Source organism: Poecilia formosa, unplaced genomic scaffold, assembly GCF_000485575.1.
Source record: "Poecilia formosa unplaced genomic scaffold, Poecilia_formosa-5.1.2 Scaffold2480, whole genome shotgun sequence".
Taxonomy (NCBI): domain Eukaryota; kingdom Metazoa; phylum Chordata; class Actinopteri; order Cyprinodontiformes; family Poeciliidae; genus Poecilia; species Poecilia formosa.
The window spans coordinates 258-7,314 of NW_006802419.1; the positions used below are offsets into that span (position 1 = coordinate 258).

General features: G+C 39.9%; 1 pseudogene; it reads left to right on the forward strand.

Moving 5' to 3' along the window:
- Positions 1–2,879: 2,879 nt before the first annotated feature.
- Positions 2,880–7,013, forward strand: LOC103133271 (GTPase IMAP family member 8-like; annotated as a pseudogene).
- The last annotated feature ends 44 nt before the right edge of the window (positions 7,014–7,057 follow it).

Below are 7,057 nucleotides of genomic sequence, written 5' to 3' on the forward strand. Positions count from 1 at the left end.
ATCAGTTGTGTTACCACCCCACGCCACTAAAGGCAGTAGAAGACCCAAAAAGATTCGACTAAGGAGCAGATTTAGAAGTACGCCGAAAACTACAGAATTTGTTTAAAACTCTGAGGTGCGCTGAAGCAAATAAAAGAGAGAAGTTCAAATAGATGCCAACAGTGAAAATTCTTCTTAAAATGAAGATATATCACAGATTTAAAAAGAAATTTAGCGCCCCCTTCACTGGGCCAGGACCCCTTGACCTTGTCACCTGCCCTGACTAATGCCTAAAGAAAATATGAGGTAGAAAACTTAACATTTCGAAAACAATTTTATTGAAACCACTGATATTGAAAGACCAACATTTCTGTAATATCTAATAAACAATTTGATCATACATGACCTACTTCAGGACTTTTTAATGGCACAAAAAACAGGCAATAGCAACACGGACCAACGACAAGGACCAATGACATGAACCAACAGCATGGACCAACGACGTTCATCACATATGCAGCGAACGCATATGCAACATAGACGTATGCAGCATCTACATATGCAGCGAACACATATGCAGCGAACGCATATGCATCATCTACATGCAACATAGGCCAACGACATAGACCAACGACACATAGCAACGACACATCTACACATATGACATCTACTTATTTTTGATACAAATGGAACCCCATAGTTTTATGTATGTGTGAGAGCGAGACTTTTTTTGAATGTGTGAGAGTTGTCACGGCAGAGGCGGGGCATAATTTTTTGGATCAAACTGCGCATGCGTAGATCCTAAACTATAAGTTTCCAATTTTGACTCACTGTATGTTCTATTACTTAGTATATTTGTGCTTTTAAAAATATATAAATATATTGAAACTATCTTTCAATAGCTACCTTATATTAAACTATGTTAAGGACAAATGTCAAACATAGTGCAAATATTTTGAAAACAAAGTAAAAGATCTTGCAGGTATATTAATCTCCTTCCTCCTTCATCAGAAATGAAAAATTATAAATGCACACTACGTGTTGGGAACCTGTGTTTGTTGACTGACTTTTATTTGTCAGGCTTACGAGACAAAAGCTGAAAAAAGATCGATTTTCTTCGCTTTCAAAATAACACAAAACAGCGAAAAAAGACCTCCACACCAGACCTCGCTTATTTATGTATGTATTTTTATTTTGATAGCTGCCGATTAAACTGAAAGTTACACATTGACATGATCATATGAGTAGTTTTTACCGAGAAATCGATCAGAAGCGCCGTGAAAATGGTCAGATTCACCGGATCCGCGTCTCTGGCTGCAATGCGCGCTCCCGTCACAGGGGGAACAGATTTTCACAGCTGTGTGAAGCTGACACCCCACCCACGTCAAAAAATTCAGCAAATAGTCTGAATGGTTAGTGCTCCGTTTCTGCAGGTTTGTGCCATTAAAATGTTCGTTTGTGCAGTTTTGGTTTCTGAGATATTAAACATTATTTTTTAGGTCATCTAGAGTTATGCTGGCACCCAGTGGACAGATTGTACTACAGCAATTTTGCTATTTTTAATCAATCAATCAAATTCATTTATTTCTATAGCACATTTAATCTACAAGAAAGTTAAACGTTCTATATATATTTAAAATATATATAGCACAAATATACTAAGTAATACAACATACAGTGAGTCAAAAATGGAAACTTATAGTTTAGGATCTACGCATGCGCAGTTTGAGCCAAAAATTATGCCCCGCCTCTTCCGTGACAACTCTCACACATTCAAAAAAAGTCTCGCTCTCACACATACAAAAAACGAGTCTTAGTACTGTGTGTGTGTGTTCAACTTTAGTCTTGTGTATGTGAGAGATAAACGTCTGTGTATGTGAGCGAGAAAGTGAACGTTTGTGTGTGTGTGACATTTTAGTAGTGTTTGTATACGCAATTTGAGTATTTTTTTGAATGTGCGTGAGTATTTTTTGAGCGTGCGTGGCTATTTTTTTTTGGAGTATGCGAGACTTTTTGGTAGTGTGTGAGTGCTCATGTATTTATCTATGTGTCCGCTTATCTTACCCTCTATGATGCCTGACATGAGCTTCCATGTTGTAGAGAGACAGGTTATCGGCCGATAGTTGAATGGGACTGAATGAGTCCCATTTTGTAGCAGCTGGTTCAGTTGAGCTGCCAGTCGCTCATGGAGGGCAGTGAGTTTCTTCAGCCAGTAGGCATGGATCATGTCAGGTCAGGTATGGGCATCTGGCTGTACTTCTTGCGTACTGATCTTTTCATTGCACCCCTTAGGAGCTCTGACAGCTGGCTCACTTCCCTCCTTGTTATCTCACTTCCCTCCTTGTTATCTTGATCTTAGCCTCTAACCGTCTTTTCCATGATGGATATTGGGTCTCATGGTTGCTCTTATAGCCAAGCATTTCAAGGATCACTGATGCTGAGTTGTATAACAGTTCATTGGTTTCAGTTATGGTGTTGGTAGGGATCGTTCTCAATGCTGCATTCACATCTTCAATGAGATTTTCTGATGGTACTTCACTCAGCAGCTGTAGTTGGCGTCTGGTGTTCATTCGGGCCATGATTCTCTCTCAGGTCAGTTGCTGCCTCGTTCAGCTCAGATGGTTCGTTCATTACTGGGGCTGCATACCCAGTTTCTGGGCGGGTAGTTGTAGTTAACTCCCCTCTGACTTTCAGATCTGAAGATGTCTTTGCATTCCAGTTAATGGTGTGCAGACACAACATGCCAACATTTTGAGCAAATCAAACTAAAGAACATCATAAAAATAGGAAAAAACAAGTGGGATGTTTTTTTGGCATACATTTATCCCCCACAGTTGTTTTGAGAGTAAAAAACAAAGCATGGCGCAAAGTTCAATATTTAAAGTTTTTATTGAGATTGCATGAGTTAAATATACATGTTTTTTTTCAGATGGATTCAGGATTGTGATGTTTGGAAAAAGTGAGGTCAAGAAGAAATCCCTCTGCGACGCCATCTTGAATAAAAAGCATATAAAGTTTTTTAAACTTAACCCTTCCAAGCACAGTGAGTTGGCTCATGGAGAGAGGAGAGGAAAACCAGTGAAAGTTGTAAAATCTCCTGACATCTTCAGTCTCTCAGTCGAAGCTTTAGTAGAAGAAATACAGAGTTGTGTGCTGCTTTGCCTTCCTGGACCAAATGTTCTGCTGCTGTTAGTAAAGCCTTCAGATTTCACTGAGAAGGACAGGAAAACACTGAAGTTTGTCTTAAGTTTGTTTCATCAATATCCTTTCAAACATGCCATGGTTGTATTAACTCATGACGAAGAAATTAATCCCTCTGTTAATGAACTTCTGGAAGAATGTGGTGGAAGACACTACATTATGTTTAACGAAGATCAAGAAACATTAATGCAGAAGATCAAGAATGTTGTGGATATAAATGGAGAAACATTTCTCACATTCTCAGAAAAGACCAGCAGATCTCAACATGAACAGATAAAACCTCTGAACCTGGTTCTGTTTGGTCCCAGTGACCCACTGAAGGCGTCAGCAGCCAGAGCCATTCTAGGTCATGAGGATCTTCCTTCACAGTGTGTCAGAAAGCAGGGAGAGGTGTTTGGACGTCAGGTTTCTCTGGTGGAGCTGCCTGCCTTGGGTGGAAAAGCTCAGCAGGAAGTGATGGAGGAATCCTTCAGGTGTGTCTCCCTCTGTGACCCTGAGGGTGTCCACGCCTTCATCCTGGTCCTACCTGTGGGTCCCCTCACTGATGAAGACAAGGGAGAGTTACACACCATCCAGGACACATTCAGCTCCAGAGTCAATGACTTCACCATCATCCTCTTCACCACAGATCCTGAACATCCTGATGTTGGTAACTTTATAGAGAACAAGGACATCCAGGATCTCCTCCAGATCTGTGGAGGAAGATATTTAGTTCTGAACATCAGAGACAGACGGCAGATCAGAGGACTGATGGAGACGGTGGAACATCAGAACTTTTTTAAGTCCAAAGACTATACAAAGGATATGTTCACCAGAGCTCAGATGGAGAGGGTTATAGGACAGGAAAGGTTTAATGCTGAGCTAAAAGCTGAACTGCAGAAGATCAAGAAGAAGAATAAAATGGGAAACGAGCCTGGAGAGTTGAGTAAGGAATGTCTCAGGATGGTGCTAATTGGGAAAACTGCCAGTGGAAAGAGCGCAACAGGAAACACCATTTTAGGTGAAGAGTATTTTAAATCTAAAGCCAGTGGAAAGTCGGTCCCCAAGTTTTGTGAGAAAGCAAAGGGAGAAGTTGATGGTCGGCCCGTTGTTGTTGTCGACACGCCTGGTTTGTTTGATACGACTTTGTCCAACAATGAAGTGGAACAGGAACTGGTGAACTGCATCAGCATGTTGGCTCCTGGACCCCATGTGATCCTGCTGGTCCTGCAGATCGGACGGTTCACTGACGAGGAAAAAGAAACTGTTGATCTGATCAAGAAATACTTTGGCAAGAATTCACAAAATTTCATCATTGTTACGTTCACCAGAGAGGATGATTTAAAGGGGGAAAGTTTTGAGAGTTACATTGAAAATAACTGTAATAACTTTGTCAAAAAACTGATCCATGACTGTGGGGGAAGATGCCATGTGTTTAACAATAATGCCCCACAGGATCGCTCCCAGGTTAGGGAGCTGCTGAGGAAGGTTGACTCAGTGGTCACTGAAAACGGTGGAGGGTGTTACACCAACGACATGTTCTGGGAAGCTGAGTCAGCAATAAAGATGGAGGTGGAGAGAATCCTGAAAGAGAAGGAAGAAGAGATGCAGAAAAAGAAAGAAGAGCTGGAACAAAAACATCAGGAAAAAATACAAGCAATGGAAAAGAAGATGGAAGAGCAAAGAGCAGAAATGGAAACAGAGAGAAAACTGAGAGAAAAACAACTTAAAGATATGGAATAAAATATAGATAAAGAGAGAGAACAGAGAAAGAAAGAACAAGAAATGAGAGAAGAAGAGGACAATATGAGAAAGAGGCAAGGGGAACATAAACAAAAGGAGTGGGAAGAAAAACTAGCAGATCTTGAGAAGAAAATAAAATCAGAAGAAGAGGAAAAGGAAAGTACTGATCAAGAGCTGAAGAAGAGCAAAGAAGCAATACAAAAGGAACGAGAAAACTGGGAGAGGGAAAGAAATGAATGGTGGGAAAAACGACATCAAGAAAACGAAGAGAGACGTCGGCAGGAGCAAGAAAAACTCAGAAAACTTCAAGAGGAATATGAGCTTGAAAGAGAAAAGGATCAGATAAAAAGTAAAGAAGAAGATCGCATCAGAAAGGAACAAGAAGAGGGAGAGAGAAAAGAATTAGAGGAAACTTATGAGAAAAAACTGGAAGCCATAAAAACTAAATATGAAGAAGAAGCCAGAAAAAAGGCTGAAGAATTCAATGAGTTCAGGCAGAAATACACCAAGGATTTTACATCTCTGGTGGAAAAACACATGGAGGAATTACTGGAACTGAAACAGAAGCATAGAAGACAAATGGAAGAGGCAAAAAACAGTCACAGTAAGCAATACAACCTGTTAGGGGAGCTGTCTCAGCTCAAAGAGAAAACGCTCAAAGAAGAAATAGAAGATTTGAGGAGAAAGCATGACAAAGAAGTAGAAGATCTGAAAAAGGATTACCAAACGACCTGCGTCATCCTGTGATTCTAATCAATCAATCAATCAATCAAATTTTATTTGTATAGCACTTTTCAGCAGCAAGGCATTTCAAGGTGCTTTACGTCATTAAACACAAAAACACAAAGTCATGCAACATAGAATCAACAATCAACAAAAGCATCTGACAAAAGAAAGGGGGGACTCCAACTTACACCCCTTTACAAACAGTGGAGCGGACTGATGACTGAACTCTGATTAACAACATCAAAACTAAAGTCCATCAGTCTCTCTAAAAGGACAAGAGCCACTGATGTGCAGGTGAACATGTTGAGGTCCCAGTGCTCATGTTTATTCCACATGCAGATGTTTTCAACCAAGTTCCCTTAGAAGAGATTAAAATCTGTGGCATCACTGATCCTCCACTTATACAAAGCAAACTCCACGTTTATGTTTTTGGTGGTAGAACGTAAAAGTAATTTTTCTTGTTTGCATCCAAAATACCCAGTTTTAAAGTCAAATTGGGTCTAAACTGGTTCAGATCATCTTTGCTAAACTGGAATTACTTAGTGTCATTTGATACTTTCAAATCTTGATGAGCAAAAATCAATTATAGGTTTCCTCAAGTATCGATAGATGTATCTATTAACATCCATCTGATCCTCAGTAGTACTACAACATTTTCTACCATTACGTTGTGTGCTGATGAAACACAACAGTAACACTTTATTTGATGGAGTGTATAACACTGACATGAATGACACTGTACTAAACATGATATAACACCTGTTAGGAACATAAAGACTACTTTATGTTCCTAACAGGTGTTATATCATGTTTAGTACAGTGTCATTCATGTCAGTGTTATACACTCCATCAAATAAAGTGTTACCAACACAACATTATATATTTTTTCACCATATAACTATAGTCGACTTCCCTCACTGATCAGCGTCTCCATATGACTGAGTGGTTGGGTTAGAATTTCCTCTAACTTCATACAGAAAAGGCAGAAACCATTGTTTCTCAGTATTAGTAGTGAACTGGACTCACTGGAGCTGAAGATCATGTGAGGTGACTCGGTGTCACTTTGGACACGGATTTAGATTTTGACAATCACAGAAAACGTGTTGCTAAATTGAACTGACCATTATCTAATTTTTTTGCAGAATAAAATGTTCCTTGTTGAAACAGGGCACAGGAAGCCTGGAGCATGTCTTTATTTTCAGTAGTTTAGACTGTTGATACAGTACAAATCCACCAGACCCCTGCAGCTCATCAAAGACTCTTCAAGAAGCATTTAGTTTCTTTTCTCCCCGACTCTGGAACAAACTCCCTGAAAACCTGAGATGCTTAGAAACTGTTGCTTCCTTTGAATCAAATCTAAAACCAGTGGCGCAACTGCACATTATTCAGGTGGATGCGAAAACATAAATCGGCGCCCCCCCCACCCCCC